At 35.6% G+C, this 24,276-nt stretch overlaps 1 protein-coding gene across 1 annotated transcript in view; it reads left to right on the forward strand.

The window, feature by feature from the left end:
- Positions 1-24,276, forward strand: part of GABBR2 (gamma-aminobutyric acid type B receptor subunit 2) — a gene marked incomplete at both ends in the record, with an annotated part of 496,416 nt that overhangs the window by 277,210 nt on the left and 194,930 nt on the right. The window lies entirely within an intron of this gene.

A 24,276-nucleotide genomic window follows, 5' to 3' on the forward strand; every position in this document is an offset into this window, starting at 1 on the left:
GCTGGTGCAGGCACAGCTGAACTGTGTTTCCAGGTGAGATTTTTGCAGCTGATGCAATGACATCTAGGCAGAGATCTATGAATTAACGACCTTCCAGAGTAACAGTGGTATCCAGTGGTATAAGTATTCCTGCATTTAGTGTTGCTAGGAGAAGAAATAAAGATATATGGTGAATTTGCTACTGCTTCTATCTGCTGCAGCTTCATTTAAAATGACAAGCAATGACATCTTCCATGGATGTTCCCAAGCCCTCAGCTGCCCAGTGGTTTGGGGATGAAATTCGCCAAACGTTGTGCACCCTTCAGTTGCAACTTATTCTCTCAGTACGCTTAATGGCTGAAGCAGCAAGATTAGTTATCCTGCATTGGCCTCAGTCTGCAAACTCTTTCCTTTACCTGCCTCTGGTTATCTTGTCCCCTCCTAGAAGAGATCACTGCATATGTACCTGAATTTGCTCAATTAAAAAACACTATGATGGTTAAAAACATTTGCTCAGTTAAAAACCACTATGATTGTAGAAAGAACCTATTTTAGAAGTGGTATAAAACTGAATTCCTGCATGCTTGAGGAGGTTGCAATTCTTGTTGTATTTTTCACTGGAACAGATGCTAGCCCTGCTGCCTTGGGATTGTTCCAGCTCTGGTAATTCCATTCTATGTACCTAAAACTCTCCCTGAGATTTCAGGTGGATAAGGAAGTTATTATTTACTAGCTTTATACCAGGACTCTTTTGGGATAATGCTATAAAGATGCAAAATAGTATTTTAGTATTATTGCTCTCACTTCTTTTATTAGACATTATATTTTATTATTATTTCCCTGTAAAGGCAAAATACAGTAGGATTTTACCGATTTTATCCTGTTCTGTTACAGTCAGTGGCAAATCTCTTTTAACTTCACTGTGAGCCTGAGGAGGTCCTTACCTAGCAAACTGCTTTAATAGCTGACTTGTGAACATAACTCAAAATATTATTCTAAAATCCTTTTCACTTATAGAATTTGTTTTTAAAATGCTTCGGAAATGCTTTCTAGAATTAATGAATACATTTTAAGAGTGCTGATCTGTTGTAGTGCTGTAAGTTAGTAATGAATGATTAGACACAAGAGCTTGTTCAAGCACACTTGGAGAATGCCTCTAGATAGTGTGCTATGTGGAATTACATGACTCAGATGTCAAATAACTATGAGCGATGGAAATAATGTGGTGGAGTATAGCAATTTACAAAGTAACATCTACTGATGCCTATAAAAGGCTGCAACTTCTAGTGTGGATTTTGTAAATCATAAAAATGCTAAATATTTTAGTGATCGTTTGCTCAGTTGCATTCATTATACATGTATATATTCTTTTCGCATAACACTGTAATTCTTAACTGTGTATCAGATATTTGGGTATCTGAAATAGTAATATGGAAAAGAGATAAAGGAGAAATCTCAGAGAGCATACAGAGAGTATCATGAAGGTCAACGCAATAGGAAGACTATTCATATGCCAGTTTGTGAAAATCTTCAGAATATGTTTTTTACTGTTTGTAGGGCTATTATCATACTAGTTTAAAATCTCAACATCAGTTTGGCTTTGTTATAAGTATTGAGAGTGTAAAGAATGATTAAAACATGTAAATGAGAAATGTATTTCTATATATGTCCAAATCTTAAAGTGTCTTTCTTAAAGAAAAAAAATGACAACATATAAAAGTAGTTCTAACTTGCATTCTTTTTTATCCTTCACATCACTGCTTTAGATACTCTGAAAAAAAGAAATAAACAAAATTAATATCTATGATATTTTCTGTGTTATATGTATAATGATTGGTTGATTTAGATTAATTGGACTATTTCTCTCTGTTGCTGAATAATTGCATGGCAGTCTTTTTAATTTATATTTTGTTTTCATCTAGGTTGCTCTATCAATGGACAATTTAAAAACTTTATAAAAAGTAATCTTTTTCGGGCTTTATTGAAAGTGATCCACATTGATGTGTGAAGAACTGGAATTTAGCCTGATAAGATTTTTTGTGTGCACCTAAGAGCAAAATTTTCCCTAGGGTAATTTTTTGCAATGTGAAATTTTTACTTTCTGGCCAGCAAAAAAATTAAACATTAAAATTGTGTTTTAATTCTGTGTTCATACTAAAGTACTTCTGAGATTTTGGCCTCACCAATTAACATACTCTCTGCTGTTAATCTTTATGACAGCTCAAGGCAAAAATATTCCTTGAATATAGAATTTTGCTGAGTATTATGATTCTACGTGTAATATTAAAAATGGTGTTATTAGCTGACTTAGCCTGGAGATGCTCTGGTTGTCAGGTCTGATGTTCAATAGATTATATTTTCATACACCACTGCTCCTCTTTTCTGGCAGTCATGGTTTCTACAATGTGCTAGTTTTCCTCCTTTGAGAGGTGCTCTAGTTGTAAATAGGATTCTTGGAGCCTGCAAGCATTTTATTTGAAATACAAGAAAATTAAGGTATTATAATGACATTTATTCTAGGTATATACATAATACATTTTCAAACAATTTTCCAGTATTTTTCATATTAGTTTTTAAGACTTCTCTATTTGCTACCTTCTTCTCTCCACCATCATCTTATGGCAGTTTGTTGTCTCAAGCCTTGCTGGTGATGAGGATGATTTCTGAATTATCTAGCACCTGCTGAAGTGATGTTAAGAGTATTCTATCTTAAGATTTCACAACGCACAGAAGAACTTTGACTTCAGTAAAGTATATGGTATTGTTTATGTGTAATCAAGACTTTTTGACTGAATGACCCTTTACCCTGTACATAACCTGCACAGTTTTTGTGTTATTCCACTCATGTGGTATCAGTGTAGTAATAGATCACATGGATGAAAAAAACCCAGCTCCAACTAAAACAGCATAACTCAAACCCAGAGTGAATTTATGGTTAAACAATACTGTAAATTATGTAAATAAAGCTGGCCACAGTTGATGTTTCCTCTTCACTACAGAGAAGAGAACGGTCTGCTCACTGCAGGGTGCCATGTAAAACTCTGAGTGCCACCATAATACTGACAAACCGAAGAATTTTCCAGAGTAAATCAACACAAATCAAGAGATTCTAGAGAACGATTTGAGGAAAGAGTTGGCCATATACTGCATTTCAAAATCAACAAAAAATGCAATGTTTTTCCATCTATGATAGATTGGCATATGTTTCATGTCAAATTTAGTATCGGTAGATGTAAATCAGATGTATAAGAGCCAAACCTTATCAGAGAATCACAGAATGGTTTAGATTGGAAGGGACCTTAAAGCCACCCAGTTCCACCCCCATCCATCTCAGAAATTTTGATACTGGTGCTTTTATTATGAATGACCCTGAAACTTGATGTTTGAGACCTGAAATATCTTACTAGTTAATCTTTTTCTTTTTCTTTTTCTTTTTCTTTTTCTTTTTCTTTTCTTTTCTCTTATTTTTATGTGCAGCAATGAGAAAAAAAAAAAAAAAAAAAGGCAAAAGTTATCTCAGGTAACCTGGAGAATACATTGGTAAATTGCATCTAGGAGTAAACCAGTAAAGCTGTATGCACAGCTAAGTATGTTCAGCTAAGGATTCTTTGCTGTTCCCTTCAGATGAGTGCAAAACCAACAAACTCAGTAGTAAATGTAATGTACTGGTAATGTACTGATAGCTGTGAGCTACACATAGACCTCAGCAGCATCACACAGCTTCTGTGAGGGCCTTGTACTCTCTGAGGTACTCACTGCAGTAGACCAAATTAAGCTTCTCCTCTGCTTAAGGTGTATTTCCCATAACACAGCCGTTAAGTCACAAGGGACACAGCAGCATCCATTTCCCCACTTAGAGTTGACCCATAGCTGCAAGAGAGGCGATGCAACCTGGTCCAGAGTACTTGTAACTTGAATCCGAGCTGCTCCTGGGCTACTGGAAAAACTGGAGCAGAGTGAGTAAAAGGTCCTGTAGATGTGGTTCAGAAAACAACTGATTAAGTAGATGTTGTGGATCACGAATATTAAGCACGCTTTCTTCTAAAACCTAGCTAGTAGCATCTGAATCACTGGGCTCAAATTTCTGTAGCTGTTACTGCAAATAGAATGTACATGGAAGGAACAAAGGAAGGAAAACATTATAACCACCTCTCCAATTATTTCTTTTCAGATCTGTTTTTTATATTTGGGCATTTGGAGCTTTAAAGTTCTGGGCGGTTTCAATTGCTGTATTTGTATGGTGCATCAGTGAGTAAATGTCAGCTGTTAAAAATGTTCAGGCAAGTAAAGATGCAGCTAAGCACCTAGAATATTGATTTTCTTGGAAAACATATCATCTAGTATGTATTTAAACATATGCATACTGTATTGGATTTCTAATTGAAATAAATACGTAGAGAGGAAAGGAGATAGGATGCATTTTATGTATATCCTGATTATCAGATCATCTGCCCTATACAGAATCACAGAATTTCTAGGTTGGAAGAGACCTCAAGATCATCGAGTCCAACCTCTGACCTAACGCTAACAGTCCCCACTAAACCATATCCCTAAGCTCTACATCTAAACGTCTTTTAAAGACTTCCACCACTTCCCTGGGCAGCCTGTTCCAGTGTCTAACAAAACATTCAGGGTATTTTAAATAAGCAGTATGACAAACTGATAAATAGGTCAAAAGCTTGCCCCATGATGAGTTTTAAAAACGGGTGATATTAGAAAGAATTCCATGTAAACATTAAAATAAATGTGGAACATCCTACCTGTTGCCTATTTTCAAATGTAAAATAACATTATTTCTCCATTGTAAATCAAGTGAACATGGAATACGTAGCCAAATGTTTTAAAAAAATGTAGTATATTCTTTCTCTACTTCTTAATATAGATACTTTAAAATCTTGGGGGCAGAATTGTTGAATTTCATATTTTACTTCTATAAAATATTTTCCCCAAGGCTTTCAGACTGTTTATACTGCTCTTTCTCTTAGGCTGTGATTAAGTGAAGTGCCTAAGAGCACACTGAATATTAAGCATGTGTATTCCAAACGGGCTGGTAAAGGGCTGTATTGAATCAAGTCTTAAAAGAGTAAGTTCTTTGTTTTTCAAGATAGGCTGTGTCCAAGTAAAAGAAACATTTCCTATAGAGATTTAATGTTTCGTAACCTCTCTGTGTGGAACAGTTTTACAATATCATGAATGCTAACACTAAGAGAGAATAAACTTGTTATACAAAATGTATTATACAATTTTTAATGTGCATCTCAGTGAAATTAAAGGCATGTCAGATTTGGGCTTTTCAGTAAAGGCATGCCACAGCCCAAGGGGCTTGTCACGGCTGAAAATCTAGTTTGTGACATGCTTTTCACTTCTCTGAGCGACATGCGATGCAGTGTTACAGCCCAAACTACAATGTTAGCAGAGATATTGTGTGTTATGCTTTTGCAGACTGCATATATTTTGTGATCTTACTGTTATGAAAGTATCATACAGAGGTAATAAAATTAAAATAATAACTGGAGTGTTAGGTTAGCTTTATTCGTTGAGTTCTCCGAATGCTTTTTAAGATGTGTACATCATGGACTTGTCTCAGTAAAAATGCAACTGCATGTGATGCAATACCAATACAATTCAACAACATTATCTTCTCTTGCATCTTTCCAGCTAGGTCTAGCTACATCTGAGACTGCTTTCTCCAGCGTTCAATGATGCCTGGCACTACACAGGAGATAGTAGCCAGGAAAGAATCTGGTCCAATGCCCTGTGAGTCACCAGTGTAATCTCATTCAGCAGTGGATTGCCCATAGAAAGGGGAACAAGTGAAAAAAAAATCAGAAACACAGCAATTCCCTGATGTGTTAATGAGATTTTAGGATGGGTAAAAAGAGCGATTGCTATCTTTTTCTGCCAAACTACTTTTTCTAGAGTACTAAAATTCATCCAAACAAACAGACAAAAAAAATCATTCATAATAATAAAATATTTAATGTCTGTTACGTTAACAAGGTTCTGTTATTGTTGTTTCAATTGTCTTTCAGTTCTAGTAATGACAAAAGTTCCTTGCAGTAAGTACAACCTTTTATATAAATACAAATTTAAGTTCATGCACCTTTAACCTTTGATAATTGGCAGCCAGTATAAGGCACAGTTTACATTCATAATTCAGAGTACACTATCTGTTTGACTTCAATGCTGATTTTAGTTAATCAAATGTGTATGGTTTGCTTTGCAGACAGTGGTACACATTCTTGAAGCCCTGTACCCATGTTTTCTTCTTTACCATCTCTCTTCCACTCCATGTTGACACTTTCTTTTACGCTTTTCTCTGTACTTGCAACAGAATCCTGCTGGTCGCGACCAAAACTTGAAGTCTATATTAAAGACATATTTCTCTCTCCTAGCCTTCTTTGTGCTGTAGATCTAATCTGTTCCTCCTGCTATAGTTCTCCTTTGACTATCTTTGCAACATTTTTCTTTGCTGATTGTCTCCTTCAATTATTTGTGGCAAGATCTCTTTTTATTTGCTATTCAGCCATTCCATATAGATGGAAAGATCTTAATCCTCCCCAGGAAATTAATCACTATGACCTTAATTTGATTTAAATTTTTCTACCAATGCATATGTTAAGAAATGGCAGTGAGCAGACTGTTGATTTAAATGTGTGATCTGAGAGAGGAAATAGTACTTGACATGCATGATGTTGGCAAAAGCTGCTTTTGTGCTGTGGCTTCCTGAATTTCCATTCATTAATTCATATTTTTCTGGAATGGCAGTGTTTGTGAGTGATCGGAGCTTTCTCAATGTAAGACATCCCAAAGGTTATTCCAAACAGATACAAGCACTTTCACATCCACTCTTCAACGTTTTATCTTGTTGCCTCTAGACTGTACATCAGTTTGTTTAAATCTACCATATTTTATTGTAAACACTGACTGCTTCTCCTGTCCAGATTCCAGAAGCCTGGATGTTTTGTTAGTTTGATTACAAAATTAACTGCAGGAGGGTAGAATTGATATAGGCAGGAAGAGCTGGCACCCTCCCTGCATCCCTTTGTGCAGTCTCCTGGCAGACAAGGTTACAAAGTCTGTGATGCCATTACTGATAGAGTTTGTTCAGTCAATCTCTAAGGTTGACAAAGGCAAAGCACGGTATTTTTGGCAAGGATCTTTGCTAGGTAGTACATTTAAAATGTGCAGAAAGTAGCATGTGTTTTTACTCACTAACTGCAGATGTTTAACATTAAAAAATATTAACTATTTTTTCAAATCTTGGATGTGACAAAATTCACCCCAAAATCATTTACAGTGCTATTTTTCTGCTCTACTTTTGTCTGACAAAACAAACAGTAAAGTATTCTTATTTTTATTTGGAGTCTGTGTAAGTGGAAGAAAAAAAAAAAAAAGAAGAAATAACCCCCCCCCCCCCAGAGAAATAAAAAATAAAAACCTCCAAAACCCAAAATATATTATGAAGAGTTAACACAACACAATGAGTCTAGCACAGAGGCTTTTTCGTATTGCTTCTGTAGGAAAACTGTATATTGTATGCTACTTTGTGGAAGTTGTTGGCAAATACTGTTTTTAAAGTCTCCCTACTTGACAAAAAAAAAAAAAAAAAAAAAAAAAGGAAGAAAAAAAAAAACACTGATCTGACCTGATTTCTCTTTTAAATAGTGATTAAGTATAAGTTTAAAGATGATTTAATTTTCAAACCATCAGTTTTTCAAAGGGCATGTGTCCTCATATGGCCTACTAAAAAGGTGAAAATAAAAGTAAAAAAAAAAACTCAGAAACCAGATGGCACTGTTTTATTGAATGGAAGAGGTCACCGTTCTCTTTAGATTAGTGATCTAGGATATGAAACAAAAACAATAATTTATCTTAAAGAAAAGTGTCTTGTGTTTCTGTTTCAGGCTTGCTCTTCCCTCTCCCTCCATTTTTCCGTACTCGTTCTTTTTGACTCTTGTAATATCAGCAAACCCCCCATGCTGGACAGTAAACTGAGTATGAAAATAAGTGCTTCCTTGAGGGGTTGTTGCTCAGAGTTCAAGTAAAATAACTGAGGAGCTGTGTTATAATAACCCTTAGATTGGAAAATGTGAATCACAGTACTGGGTCCCTGTGTAGGGAGTGCCTGTGTCGAGCCTGCTTTCACTTAGGTACCATTTCCAGCCCTACCTGAGGGGATATGCTCTATTAATTTACCTGTTGAATGCTGAGGTCATTTGGTTTCTGAGGCCAAGTGCATGAATAAGCCCCTAGTGCTGTGGAGTATGTCAGGAACGTAAGCAGCAGCCGACAAAACTTAAATTTTAATACATATTCTTATAAAAACGGTCTGCATGATCATTCTCTTTAACACATTTTTTTTGTGCATCGTGTCAGCATGAAAAACTTTTCTTGCATTTGTGGCACATTCAAATGAGCATCCAGATTTGGCAAAGCTTGAAACGTCTTGCTGGATCTGATGCACATAGAAACAAAATCTATAATTGTATTATAACTATTATCTATTGGCAAGTGGTTTTAGCATTTCATGTACAGTAAAATTTAAAATAAAGCTCCAATAGAAGGTTGTGCATTTGAAGCTGACTTGCTTTTCCTACCATAGAATGTGGATAAATTTGGAATTAAAGATGCCTCATCTCAAGCTATAAGTGGAGGTACTTTTTTAAGAAACTGTTTCTGATCAAAGGAAGATTTTAGTGAAAACTCTGAAATTCCAAAACAGCACACTAGTTGCTAGATTATTTTTTTTATGTGCTGGACTGATAGACTATCTTAACACAGATTTTACAATAATTTCATTAAATAGAAGCAATGAAAATGGGAAATACTTTGTGCACTATTTCCCCTATTCCTCTCCTGTATGTAATACTCAGTAACTTTGTAATGTGTGACATTAATTTTTATATAAACTTTCATATCTTATACATTTTTAAAATGGGAAGATTTTATATCCACCTGACCATCATTTTCACTCGCTGTCAAATAAGTACAGTAACTGACTTCTGCTATAACTTTAGTAAAATGCATTTTGTTTGGACAAAGAGGTTACAACGGCCTGTGGCAGTCACATAAAAAAAAAAAAAAAAAAAAAAAAAAGGCTCATCTTTCTCACTGAGAGAAGATAATCAGAAAGCTTCTCTTGCTTAGGTGTGATCTACATTATTTCAACCGTTATTTTCCATGAGAATACTTCCAGGAGTAAAATCTTGGCAGAGTGAGTAATGGTTTAGCTTCCTCTAGGAATCAATCTTACAGAGGTTCAGAGGCTCAGAAACCCCCCAACTCATATTCTTTGCTAATAAGACCAAAGCATGTTCTGAGTAAAAATAGTCATTATCTGGATTCATTTTGAGGGGAAAAAAAAAAAAAAAAAAAAAAAAAAGAGTAATGTTAATGCTGTCCTAGAACAGAAATTTGCATCAAAAAAAGCTTCAGATATTTTCTTTTCTACTGTTGTTCAAATACAAATTAGAATGGCTGAAAACATGAAAGTTTTCTCCTTTAAGTAGGGTTGTGATAATCTCTTGAGGTTTATATATAAAAAGTTTTGCAACGAGGAGCAACTCCACCACCAGATCTACTACTTGCTATGGGAGCACCACTGTACAGGGACCAAAATAAAGTTCTGTCTTCAAAATGTAACCCTGGCAAGAGTATGAACATTATGTCTTCATCTGTAGGACAGACTGTATCCACCCTGGAAGACAAATCAGAGAGCACTGGAAATTGTTCCTGGCTTCAAGCCACAGAAATTATTGTCAGGATTTAGTAAGTAAAATTCCTTCTTCTGAATAAATTGAGTCAAAAAAGTCACATCCTCATCAGCAAATGTCTCACCTCTTCTATTCCTGTATGGTCACTCTGCCACATTGCAGAGGAAAGATTTTGAAGGAAAAAAGGAAAAAGAGAAAGAAAAAGAGAAAAAGAAAAAGAAATAAAGCCCTTTCTGTCTCCAGGGGTTACCAGTGCACATTATCTGATGGTTAATAATAGAAGAGAGAGAAATAACATTGAAAAATAGTGCTGCTTAAATTCTTCTATCTAGTTGAACAGTAACATAGCCCAACAGTACCACCTGGTACCCAGATCTTAACTGAAGCTTCCTAATCATTTCCTATGAGTTCCTGTCAATGGATAATTTTTTCTTCTTTTAGCAGGAGACACAGTAATATGGGCATCCAAGGAAGGTGACTTGGTCTAACAGTTTCAGAAAAACAATCTGATGTAAGGAGTATCCTCTGTATACTGTTGTTCTAAGCCCTTAAATACAAGATAATTTATATGCTAATAAGATTTCCATTATTGCAATGATTCTTTCTTGTCCATTAATTATGTACACTTTGATTAGTCAGCATTAGTACTGTGCATAAAATAGCTTTACAAATATTTAATAGATGGGTTCATATTATTAGTGTTTTAAGGACGGTTTTGCTACAAATTAAGAGGCTCCTTTTCGAGCTTAGAATATGAAGATAAAATATGATCTAATTTGAGAAGAAATTGTTTGGTTAGCTGTTTTGCAATTATTAATTCCTTTTATGAGTGATGGAAAGGAAGAGAGTAGGATCTCCTTTTAAGTGCTGTATCCTCATTCTAGCTGGAATTCAACATTGTCAGATCACTGCAATATAGTGCAAAAACATCATAAATATTCATTTCATTGCCAGTGGCAAAGAAGGAAATACTTTTTTATTCTAATAACACTTTCACTTGAGACAGATGAAATAAAAGGCTTCTCGTTAGTTACTTTGGAAAACTTAATACACTCTAGGAATGCCTTACACTTGGTCAATTACCATGTATGATTGATGACAAGTATCAAAAAATAAAAGTCACTGATTTTTAGGGGCAGCTTTGAATACTGGGTTTGCTGCCATTGTTCAGACCAGTGCAGTTCGTCAAAATATTAAAAAGAAATTTAGTTCCATTTTATTCAGTGTGAGTGTGTTGACCGAGATAAGGAAAAGGTCAAGATACAGGAGATAGCTGGAGAAAATAATGGAATCTGTCATTTCTCTTCCTTCAAGCTGTCTAGATGTTATTTCTGTCTTTCTCCATGTAGTCCTCTCTGGGAAGCCAGGAGCATCATGCAGGAGTGCTGTAATTAGAAAGTTGTCAGTGTGAACTTCGACTCATTGTACTTATTTAGAAATTGTAGCGTTGGATGTTTTCTGGAAAGATCAAGAATGCTGCATCTTTAAATGAAATTTTCTTTGTTTCCACAGAGTTCTATTCAAAGTAAAATGCTTTTCAGACCTTGAAGGTCTGATCAAAGGTTGGACTAGAAGATCTAAGAGATCCAACCTGATTTTATGATTCTATCTTTAAAGCAAGGCTGAAGAAAGAAGCCAGATTGCTAAGACAGCAGGTATATATACTGACATCGATACAGAAGGATCTTGAGTATAATGCAACCTCCTCTTTCCTTGAGAAGAGAAAAATGGGCTTAGTAAGGGCAGTGCCACTGAACTTGCCTTCAAAGATCTTGCCCTAAATGATTCAGCTTAGCATCCTCAGCAGAAAAGAGCTTCAAGGACTTGCTTCAGTAGAGCTGAAGTGCTGCCAACACTGGGCCCAGCAGGTTTGTATTGGCATCAGTCAATTTGTTTGGCTGATTTGATTGCTGGGGCTCTTACAGTAATTCAGTCCAGCTTAGTGTGATTCAGGGGTATAGGGCAGGGGCACTGCTGTTAGGATATTAATTTGGGGGGACAGAAAACCTATCCTTGTATTCAAGTAAGTACAGACCTTTCTGAATAAAAGTTAGGGAAATGGATGGGCAATTTTACAACTGTATATTTTATTCTCTAAGAAGTGCAATTATGAGTCAATCAAATATATTTGTGCTTTTGAGTGAAATTCTCCATGAATCAGCCTTCTGATTCACGCAAATCAGATACACAAATACTTTTTTTCAGATATTTAAATATATTTTGAAATATTTTCAAAAACATATAGATAATTGTTTTTACATTTTCTAAAGAAAACTTTCAACATAGGTTTTAAGCCCTTATTCCATGTGTGAAAATTTTAGGTTTCTGTTGTTTTCCAGGTTTTTCTGTTTGTACTTCTTTTAAAATGTATTCATTTTCCATTTTTTTATGCCACTAAGTAAAAGCAAAGGGCATAGCCAATATCAAACAGTCTCTTAATTATTAAATAACAGTAGTGTGTTATATGCCAAATTGCCAGAGGTCAGCTTTCATCACTTGATGAACAGGTGACAAGACACAAACTTGCACTGCACAACTTAATTAGTAATGCCCACATGCGGACATCATTTACACTACATGTTAGTAGAACGTACCAAACCAAAGCCAGGACTTTAAGTACAGGTTGTCCGTTCTTTGGACTATACCCAATACATTTGTCAGCTTTACCTCATGAGCTGCTGACCTCTCTGACTGCATGGGAAATGGAGAAGAGGGAATCTGTCTGGGTTTAATGTAATTGCTTGATGTACTGCCACAAGAAAAAAATGACTAATAAAGGCAGCTGGAATATAACTGTTTTTATAGAGGTGGTCCCAAGCTGGACTGAAAGGGCTAGAAACTTTCCTAGCAGAGTTTCCCCAAAATGCCAACATCAGCTCTTGAACTTACGTTACCAGCTATTTTACTTTATGTCTAGCAATGAAAGGAAGAGTCATTGGTGCAACTTGTTGATAACATGGAGTTGAAAGGCACTCTTAAGATAGAGGACAATTAAAATATCACCTGGGCAGAACTGAAGGACCTTGAGGATTACGGTAAGAGAGACTGGAGAGATTCAGGAGTGAAAAATGCAAGGGTATGCACTAAGGCAACTGGTTGCTTTAGACACACCAGAACCATTTAAACATAATGTAGTTGTCCAAGATTCAGGGAGCAGTAGTTTGGAGGGTGCTTCCCCAGTCTTACCATCAGTATGCTGACATTCAAACCCTGCTGCTGTTCTGGAACATAGTGTCCTATATGCAAGAGTGATATTTTGGACAGGGTAGATAAAAGCCTACCTCCTATATAGGTGTTTTTTTTTTTTTTTTTTTTTTTTTTTTTTTTTTTTCCAGTGGAAAGATAACTCAGCTGTTTTTAACTTAGCCTGTGATGGCTCAGAGAATACCTGGTATGCCAAGAGGAGAACTACTTGTTCTCTATGTAAATATCGGCTGACAAACATAGGGGAAAGAGCTGTTTATTTCAAATTGCACTGTAAGACTTAAAAAAAAAAAAAAAGCATATGGAGGAAAACTTAAAATGACAAGGTTCATACACAGTCTCACACAGTCTCCTGATGGAAAAGATGGAAGCTAGAAATTCACCACGCGGAGTTTTGTAATTCCAAGGGCTTAGACATGAAAACAGCCCCCTGCAAATGCATGGATGGGTAGTAACACTATTCTGGTAGAAATTTACTGATTCTCCTTCTGCCTGCGCTCCTCTTGGAGCTAGAACTGAGAGCAATGCTTTAAAATTCTGTGCATATCAGTTTGTGTCCAGAAGCTGTTTTAATTATGTCAGAGCTGAGAAAGGAGATTCACTAGACCAAGCTTGGCACCCTGGGAATCTGAGTGTACTTTCAGACTCAAACTGATCGTGTTTTCCTACGTAAATTTACCAGTTCACTTGCTTGGGTGTATCTGAATTAGTCTGCATGACACAGTGTAGATACCATCTTGGCTACAAGAACATTGGAGGGGAAAAAAAAAAAAAAAAAGAGATGTCCAGCACTTAGCTATTCCATGTGATTAATTGGACTTTACACAAGATCCTGAGTTAGAAAAAATGCGAAAAGTGGACTCAATTTACTAATAACTGGAATCTTTCCTCATTTCTGAAAATTATCTAGTTTTACTTAAGGGTTGACAATGAAATATAATATGTTGCCCTGTTTTTATCCCCATAATCATGTCTATAGGAATCATGAAGGATTTACAAATATATTTTATTTAAAAAGCACACTTTTTCTTTTAAATGAGTGTGCATTCTATATATGTTTCAATTTTTTAGTGTAACATTGATTTAAGATTAATTTTAAGCAGAGGATGTATTTGAATCAAAAAAGTATTTCTTATTAAAAAAAAAAAAAAGAAAAATAAATCCATCACAGTAGAAAGATGTTTAAATATCAGTAAGCCTTCACAGGAATGTTCTGAAAATGTGGGAAGAGTGAACCCAAAGTAGTCCCATTACTCTAAGCATCACTTTATGGCATCTGAAGAGAGTTACGCCTTTGAGAGCTCTGATATATGCCAGCTGGAAAGCTCTTACACTATGTAGGATCTAATGACGTGTGATACTGATCTCTCACAACTCAGAGGCTGAACTGAGCATCTTCCAAGGTCTCTGGATCTGACTGTTTTCTGAAGAACATGGAAAAAGATGTCTTTTCTCACTAAAACTGCTGCAGGGATATAAATTGAGAATCTTTAAAGTTTCAAAAATATTCCAATTATATCTCATTGATACTCTGCAGGCTGTTGGCACAGGTTAGAACACCCTGAAGGATTAAAATGGACAACAAAAAGGGCTTAATTTGATTTTATAAAAAAATCTGTTGGCCAGAACTCATTTCTGCCACTGGCAAGTCTGTTCAAATCTCCCTGCCCAGTGCCACTAATACTGTTCTCTGCAGCTTTTGGTCAGAATTTGATGCTCATGAAAGCATCACCTGAAGGGATGTAGCACTAAGGAAGTAGAAGACGGTGAAACATCTACTTCATTATCATCAAACATAGCTGTCTTCAAGAGCACTTGCTGATACGGAAAGCAATATAAGCAAAATCTGAAATTTTAAAGAAAGGTGATTCTAAAGCCCTAAGATTAGAAATAGTTTTGTCTAGGCTCTTTAGCTTTATAGAAAAAGCCATCTTAATTGCCATAATAATTCTGACAGTTGTCAAGCAAAGCCAAAACTATATCTGGGTTAAAATAAACAGCTGTTACAAACTTGCTGTAAGTTTAGATGAGGTATTATCTTTGTTCCATTATGAAACGGAAAATCAGCCTTTCAGTGACTGTCACTGTGAACTATATATTAGAAAGTTAATGACCTGGATAGTTCCTATGCTTTGAATTGCCTTAATTGATTTGCCATAGAAAGATTTAAAATCCTTTAGTCACTAGAGACATTTCATGAATATTGAATAGAAATATTTGAGTTCCTGTTTGAGAGCTAGTGTTGGGTAAGGAGGGAAGCTCAGTGTTTGTGTTCTAGACATGGATGCACTAAAGCAACAGCCTTTTAGTTGTTTACAAATGACTTTCCCGATAGGTATCAGCTTCACATTTCTGCCTGCATGGGAATTTTCAGATGTAGAGTAGCCATGGAAGACTGAAAATGAGTCTCCTATCATAGTCTTTTCTATACCCAGTAGTAAGAATCATCCAAGGCTAACGAGGCTAACAAGCTTGAAATGCTAATTTGTAAAACTGGCTGGTCTGCATGCCTTTTTTTTTTTTTTTTTTTTTCTTTTTCTTACTCATTAAGGCAATTTTGAATAAAAGAAGTTTGGTCACTTAAAACAATAATAGTCAAAAGATCTCTGTGGTGAGATCACATGCATGTGAATAATACCAGCATGCTCTGCTTTGGATGCAAAGACCTTGCTGATAGCATAGGCTGGCTTCTTACTGGAAAAAGTGTAGTAAACAAAGCAATGTACTGTATTCAGCAGATGTGACAGAGACTGGGCAGGAAGAAGTATGCAGAGGGTAGGTAGTGGCTCCTACCATCTTTTGGGTCATCATCAGAACAAATGAAATGCAGTCTGTGCTGTTCTCTCCACTGGGATTAATGGAGTTTGAAGAGAATGAAAGAAATTACTTCTGAACATCATCTGAAATTGCACTGTTGAACAGATAATACTGCTGCTTAGTACGGTGTCCTTAAAAGGCTTTATGCCATCTCTTCTGATTCATTCTTACAAAAACAGTTTAAAAAACACACACACACACACACATTCGTGGTGGAATATAATATACTGTTATGCTGTTTCTACAGACATACAGAGCAAGAAACTGAAATCATCAGGGACTCAACCTCAAAAGAACAATTCTCAACATCACCTCTGCAGTTCAAATTTACTTTTTTTAATGCACACTGAAAAGGGTTTGAATTTCTAGTCCCAGTGCTACAGACTATTTCTTCCTCCTCTTCTCTTACCACCCTGAAAGACAGGTTGTTTACATCCAATGTTTGTACACACATCTCAAAAAAATTGCATCAAGAGTGAAGGCATTATTTGGCTTGTGCTTCACAGATCAGGAAACTGGCTAAATGTTAGTAGTCAGTTATACCACCAGACATGGAAGTATTTGTTGCAAACAACTTCAGTGTATGTTAGTTTTTTCCCACAGTATTCAGAAAAACTTGAAAAAAAAAAACATTTGCCAGGTATTTATTTTAATTTATTTCTTGTCATGCTTTTAAACCTAGGACAACTAATTGTGATCATATTTTGCCTTCTGCTAATCATAAACCTACCTGAATGTGCAAGCACATTCTAGTATGAGTGACAAAGCATTAAGGTACTAGATCTATTCTTTCTTCATCTGCACTGGCCAGCAAGTGCAACACTGTTTGATTATCTGCATGATTTTCTGGTTAATATACTTTTTTTTTTTTTTCTTTTTTTTTTCCATATCTCCACCTGCTTAAGAATTTCTACTGTCTTGTCAGGAACCCTTAGACTTGCCAATGTGTGTAAAACAGAGAGCTCAGATGTTCACTACTTCAGCTTGCTGTGCTAAACAAAAAAGCTATGATTGTGCTGTCTCACTTCAGCATAGCTGTGTAAAATTGTATGTATACATCTGAATGCTAATCTAGTGGAACAGCTTAATCTGGGTTTATCTGATGACAATGTGCTGGCCACAGTACACTTATGCAAGGACAGCTGATGACTGAGGACATCATCTTCTCCCCTGAGCTGAGAAGAAACTCCATCCAAAGAAATTCTGTCCATTCCTTGTCTGATTCCTGCACTTCCCTGGAAATGGAGCTGAATGTCTGTCCCAAATGTGGTAAAGTTCAGGTAGCAAAATATTAGGTAGAAATAGAGGCACCCTTGTACACAGCAAGAGCATCCTCTCAAACGATATCCTGTGTTTCAGTTATGGATAGCCTTCCTCAGGAAATGAATAAGAAAATTGAAAAAGGGGTATAAAGGCTGGAGTTAGGAAAAAAAAAAAAAAAACGTCTTCTATAAAGGAAAGGTTGAAGAGACTGGAACTCTTCATTTTAGAAAGAGCTTAGTGGAAGCATGATAAAATCATGGTAAGGCTTACAGTACTTTATATTTGCACTTATGTATGGAATGATAGACATACAAAGTTGTTACAATTAATTGTTTTATCCCTAAGGAAACCTTAAGGTTTCAAACCTTAAAATTGAGACTTAAGGTGCTGGTCCTCGGTTACCATTTCTTCTGCCCTGGCTGTGGAAGCTGGGCTCTCTGTCATTCCTGTCATTATTTGGAGAGGTATTAGGGGATGTAAAGTGTAGTATTTATTGAGGAATCTTGTTTTTGGGAAGGACGTGTAATTCAAGATGGTTCATACTAAAGGAACGGTGTAATCTCTCTTACTGCGTTATGCCATTCTCTCATATTATCACAGAAGAAAAATAATTCTTACTGAATATATAGATGTGTGTATATATAGGTATATAACTTCAGTTTCTATAGAATGTCATTTATTCTGTAGGCTTATAGGCTGTTGAGGGAGATGTATGCCAAAGCACAGAGCACAAATGGCCAGTGCTGCAGTTTACTTATACAAGCTGTTGTTAACAGAGATGTTCTCCTGTCAAATATATGGCACTAAGCCCATATTTAAAAATGAAAATTGCTGGATATTTTTTTCCAAAACAGTTTGGCTCTGGGGGAAAAAAAAAAAAAAAAAGAGAGAGAGAAAAAAAGTGACACTTTTTTATGTCTCTCTCCTATGCTTTTTATTTCCAAATATTTCCAAATGGCTTCTGATGCAAACCTGTACAACTGCTTATCCTGTACATCACTCATGTTGAAGCAGTTTCTGTAACCTATTTAAAAGGTCATGAATGTTTCCAGAACTCTGAGATAAAGCTGTTTTCCCATATACTCTTCTGTCTACAAAGAGATCACAGAAGAAGCTACATAGGAACATATGAAATGTCCCATGAGGTCAGTAGAGCAGTCCACCCCCAGACCCCTGTTTCTAAACAAAACAAACATGCAATCCACACTCAATGAAAGTTTCATAATTTTGCTACCTGCTGTGCAAAGAAACAAAATGAAAAATGCTACTGTTTTTTCTGTTTTAGACCAATGTCCTAATAATTTTGATGAACATCTCCTGGTTGTAATATTACAGGATTTGATGATCACCAGTTCAGCATTTTCTTTTTCCATCACCATCATAATTACCTGTGTTTTTTTTTTTGTTGTTGTTTGTTTTATTAATTTATTTATTTTTAATTTATTTTCTGAGCACTGTACCTCTGTAGCAACATCTGTGCATTTCATCTGTCATTTTCTGTCATTTAATCTTTCTTTCCTACCTTCTTTCCCCAAAACCCATGTATTCATGTTTGGGAAACTTACTCATTTGCAAATATTTTTTTCAAGCATTATTCCTGTGGAGCAGGCAAATATTTAATACTGTGAAGTAAGGTTTTTTTTTGTTGTTTTTTTTTTTTTTTTTTTTTTTTTATGCATGTTCTGTCATAGCTAGAACACAAGTACGTATTTAGTTGAGAATAATGGTAATGCTTCATTTAGAAAATGTTAGTCAAGATCAGATTCTTCACACCTGTTCTTTAAGCTGCTCTGCTTCTGCTGCTCTCCAGACACCAGTGTTCAGTTATCCAGTTCTCTTAGAAAATGTCATATGAGAGAAAACAGGCAGGGAAAAAAAAAATAATCCTGCATTTCAAATTTAAATGTTCCATTTTGAAAATTTTGACAGAAACACCTTTTCTGAAAATAGTCTTGAGGCTTGAAAAACTGCAGTAACTAGATCTGCTTTAATCACATGTTCTTAAAATGTTTTATTCACAGATATAAAATTCTCAGGATTCAGGAGCATTGTTGGTTTTACAAACCATTATAATTTTCCTCACCTCCTGAATTTGTTCACCTCTCCCTGTTCCTGTAACGACTACCTCTTTGTCCTTAAGGGGGTGACAATATTATTGCTGCCTGTCTCATATCCTCTCTCCACCTATGCTCAAGGACCCCTTTGTCTCCAGCTAATTGAGTGACATAACTAGGTCGAAACCAGAAGAGTTCTGTGCAGGCTGCCCTCCACTGAAAATTTGCTATTTGTTTCAGAAGTGAGATTAGACTTGCACTGATGAAAACTTGTTGGGTTACTGTTGTCTTAAAGGTTATGTTTGGAGGGTGGAAGAGGTTGTGGTTCACAACGTGTAGCTCTTCATCATCTAGACGTTGTGGAGCCAAGATCCAGCTTGCTCTGTGTATGGCCAGGAAGGCATAGATATGAGTCCTGCATGAGTAAATCTATGTCAGTGTATATGATGTGTAGCAGGCTGTGCAGACTGCCTAACACCAAAAGGCTTCTGGGACTAACAAAGGGTGCCATGCTTCTTGCTCCTAGCTGCTCCTTTGTGCTGGTTTGGGGTCTGGCACTGTAAAAGTAATTCAGAAACAACATCCCCATACACACCAAACCAAACCAAAAATAGCTGAATACATCTTGCTGATTTAACAGGCTGCCGTAGCCCACTTAGGGGCCTGATGAGTGCTGAGCTGCTAGTAAGAAGGTGTAGGACTGTGCAGCTGGGAGCCACATGGCAGGCCCTTTGGGTGTTGGCAAGCTCTCAGGTTTGCTGTCCTCTGATGCTTCACCCTCCTTGTCTCCTTTGTTTACCGGACTGGACACTAAAGGATTAGAAGAACACCTTCATTTCAGCAGATATTATGAAGCTTAACGGGACAGCTTAATTACAGGTCTGCCAATACTTGATATTCTTTCACAGTAATACACTGTTATATAAATAGAAACTACAACTTCAGTGGCCTTAATGATCCCACTGGTTTTCAGGTATTTATGTAGCACTTTATTTAAATGGTTTACGTTATCTCACATATATAACTGAAGAACGCCCAAAGTGACTAAGTTAATTTATTTTTGGAAAAACTGCTGACAGTCATTTTTGGAACTGGTGTGACTATGTAGGCTATGGGCATTTCAGGGAAACCCGCCAGGGATAAGCACTGCTATATAGGGAGATGACCCGCCTGTAGGGCACGGTAGCCCAGATTGCTGGTCAGTGGAGTGGAACTGAGGAGGAACCCTTGAAAAGTATTGGCAGATTGGAAAATGCATGGACTAACGCCAACTTTTTTTGTAGGCACGGTGTGGAAAATCAAATAGATGCTATTTCTCTGATTAATATACTTGAGACACTTTGCAGAAATAAAGTAAATGAAGTAATAGTTGAAGTGTAGACCTGTCCCTGACTGACAGAGCAGTTAGAAATGTTCTGAACTTGCCTTTTATAGAGTGATGAAGAAGTGAAAGACGTGAATGAAAAAATGTGTTGGCTGTATGAGGAATGAAAGAATTTTGATATTGGCATGAGCCTATGTCCAGAGCAGATTAATAAAACTGTCAGTGATAATGCAAAGAAAATTCTAATAAATACTAGTGCTCCATAGCTAGAAAAGAACTTAATATGTTCATAATAGAGCAAAGATAACTACTTAATATCAACCAAGAAAATATTAAAATATTAAAATATATGAAACAGCTGCTTCCACTGTAGACAAATGACTAACAATGCTATAATGACAGGGAAAGTCCCATGTGTCTAAATTAAAACTAATGTTGGCAAATATTTTATGAGTATGAATGGATGATTGTTGTGAACTTCTTATTCTCACCACAAATAAAGGACTGATGACTTAAAATGACATAAATTGAAGAAAAGAAGATGAAGATTGTACATCCAGGGAGACTGTACATTTTCAAGAAGAAACTGTCTTTTTAGTAATAAGGTGAAATGCAGTTATGCTGTATAGCCAAGTGTCTGCAAGTAGGACAGAAAACAATGCTAGGCTTATAAAAATGGAGCACACAGAAGAAGGCAATGTGCAGAAGAAACAGAAGGGTCATGTTCTTGTATGTGGCAGTTGTGAGACTAACATTGAAATGTTCGGTCCAGTTCTGGTTTTCATCATTTAAATTGCACATTAAAAAAATGTGTCTTTTTAGGAAAAAAAAAAAAAAAAAAAAGACAAACAATTATAAGAAAAGCAGCTGGATTTGGAGATATCACTAAATCAAAACAAAACAAAAAAAGCAAAACAAAACAAAACAAACAAACAAAAAAAAAACACAACATGAGCTTCTACAGCTTTTAGCAATAATGAAATATATTTCAAGAACTCTGTGCCAGACTGAGCTTCTCTTCCACCTTCTGTTCACATCTCTGTGTATCAGACTCCAAGCCACACACTTACTATTTAATTCCCACCAACTTTTCAACGATAATTGCCAATGCAAACTGCTTGTCCATAACGGAGAGTTAGGCAGATCTGTTGTAGAATTGGTATTTACCGTAGCATCACCTTTGTAACTGGTGAAGAAAATTACTTTAAAAGAAAGAAAAAATAGTCTGTAGGTTGTAGATTGAAGAAAATAAAATGGGTGCTATGATTTCTGTGTGATTTCTATTGTTATCCATTGTTATGATGTGTGTTTATTGAAGAAGAAAGCTCTTTCTGATTAACTACTTTATTGTATAATAGACTATGTGGTTTGATCTAAGTGAATATAGTTCACTTTTTAGTTGATTGAAATGTTTGTTAAGGGAAGATACCATATTTTGCATCTCTTGAAGTAAAATAATTACATGACTGGGAAATATTGTTTGAATCCAATAATCATGTTCTGAAGTCAGTATTAACATTACTTCTATTACTTTTCTTTTGAAAAGTACTTCTCATCTGTATAATCACTGTTCCCTTTGCTAATCAGTATCTAACTATGACTATTGTCACCAAAACACAATGAGGATTTTGCCTGTTGTTATATCCACATGGATTTCATCAGATCTTGTCCTTACAGTGAGTCACACCATAAACTGCAGTCCTTGCACATGTGCTGGACACTATTTAAATAAAGAAAAATAATAATAATAATAATTTATGGATCTCAACTATAAAGAAAATAACTCTCTAGCTATATCTTATATTGATAACAAACAAATGACTTGATGTGGGCCATAGAAAACCATCAGATTTTAACTCACTTCTTATGCCATAAACCCATTGTTTCTATCCATAAACCCATTGTTTCTACAAAACAGATTTCTGAAAGACTGACTGGTTAATAGCCATAATAGCAATCTTAATAGCAATAATATCAGTTTATAAAATAGAATATTAAAAGATATTGTATTTTTTTTTAGCCTTTTTAACCCAAATGTAATAGTCTTGTGTTTTACAAAATAATGGCTATAGTTTGTCAACAATACCTAAGACAATGTCAGGACTCATCAAACTGTATTTAGACTTTTTTTTTTTTATTTTAATAACCCATTTTACTTTTTAACGTTATTCAGTAAGCTTTTTTGAAGGTAAAATATTGTGATTGAATAATTTTGTAGATAACGAGGACATTTTCACGAGTTAATCTATAATTCTTTCCTCATCATCACCCATATCTTTGTTTTTCTACTGGTTAGATGATTCTAAGCAATAAATCTTAGCAAAGAGTTGTTAAAAACAAATACTTCTGTAACTCTCTATATAAATATAGATAATATTTTTCCTCCTATGTATTTTATCTAATTTTTTTTACATTTATTCAGAACATTCAGATCTCATCTATGTTCAATTGATAGTTTCATAACATATCAATGAGTTTGTATATATTTATCTCTAGTCAGCAGACGCATATGGTCTGTCCTATTGCATGATGAAAACGTACGGTGATATTACAAGAGGCAATGATAATATTGCAAACCAATTGCACTGGGAATCCAGAAAAATTCATGAGTTGGTATATTATACTGTCAATAATAGATGGCAGTCGTAGATGACTGTCATCATTGATGATAGCAATGATTCTTGCTGTATGCTTATCTCCAACACTCCAGTAAACTACAACTTGCGATACTATTATCTTGTAATGAAAGAATAAGAGGACGCAGAGTTAAAGTAAAAGGCAAGAAATTTAAAAGCAAATCAAAAAGTAATTTATACACACTGAAAAATTTAACTAGAGAGTTCTTTGTCACAGGCCACAGAACTAAGAAACTCTCCAAACTAAGGGAGATCTAGATGAAAGTTCCGAAGGTGCACACGTAAATCTGCCTGCTAATTTTTTATGTTGTCTCCCTGAGCTCTGGTAGTAGCCACTGAATTAGATTTATTTCCAGCTGGACTTCAACAGAAACAGTTCCTGTGCTCTTCTGTAGCTGTTGAGAGAATCTGTGTTATTACCAGTGTTCATTTCTCTTGCTCTCTTTTTTTGTCACAAATTGGGCTTTTTGGTTTCTAATCCTTATCACATGGTAGCTTACACTTGTTGAAATGTGTCTTCTTGTATTTACCAAAGGGGAGTGGTATTCTGTAGCTTTGCAGGAAACATGGGGTGAGTGTTTTGTAGACCCAAGAGCACTACACACCCTTGGTATGGTTCCAGCTGATCTCAGTGAGTCTCTTTCTGCTTTTAAAATTCCAATCGACAGCATATTGGTACAATAGTATAATAATATATAAGATCACATTTTATAGCAAGTGTAAAAGTTAAGTTTTTTTCTTGCATTGTTCTGTAAATTGAATATGACTGTGTCTTGCATCCTTTGTGACCAGAAAGGTTACCCATAATGGGACTTATACACAAAGAAATGTATGTAGCCGTACATGCTTTTTTAGTTTCTCTTATTCTAATATCTGCTAAAACAAAGATTAATGGAGATGGATGATAATAATTATCGAAACTGGGGGTAGAGTAAAACAGCGACCTATACTGACAACATTCAGCATTCCACTGTAAGTTCAAAATATTAAAAATACTACTTAGCATAGATGAATGAAAACCTGTTCTTTCACACTCCATCATAAAATAGCTGAAGTAAAGAGAAAATTAAGAAGATATATTCTTAATTTAACTCAGAAAGATGGAATGAAAGATGGGAGTAATTTGCTAGGGATATGTGAGCAGATTCAGCCTCAGGGATAGGTGATGAGGTGACCTTAATTTGAAGTGTAACAACATGTAGCATAACAAAGGGTAGCACTGTCTTACAGAGATCACATTTGAAAACAACACTTGGAAATACATGCTGATATAGTACAAAAAC

Source organism: Aythya marila (assembly GCF_965140915.1).
Source record: "Aythya marila genome assembly, chromosome: 2".
In the NCBI taxonomy this organism is placed as follows: domain Eukaryota; kingdom Metazoa; phylum Chordata; class Aves; order Anseriformes; family Anatidae; genus Aythya; species Aythya marila.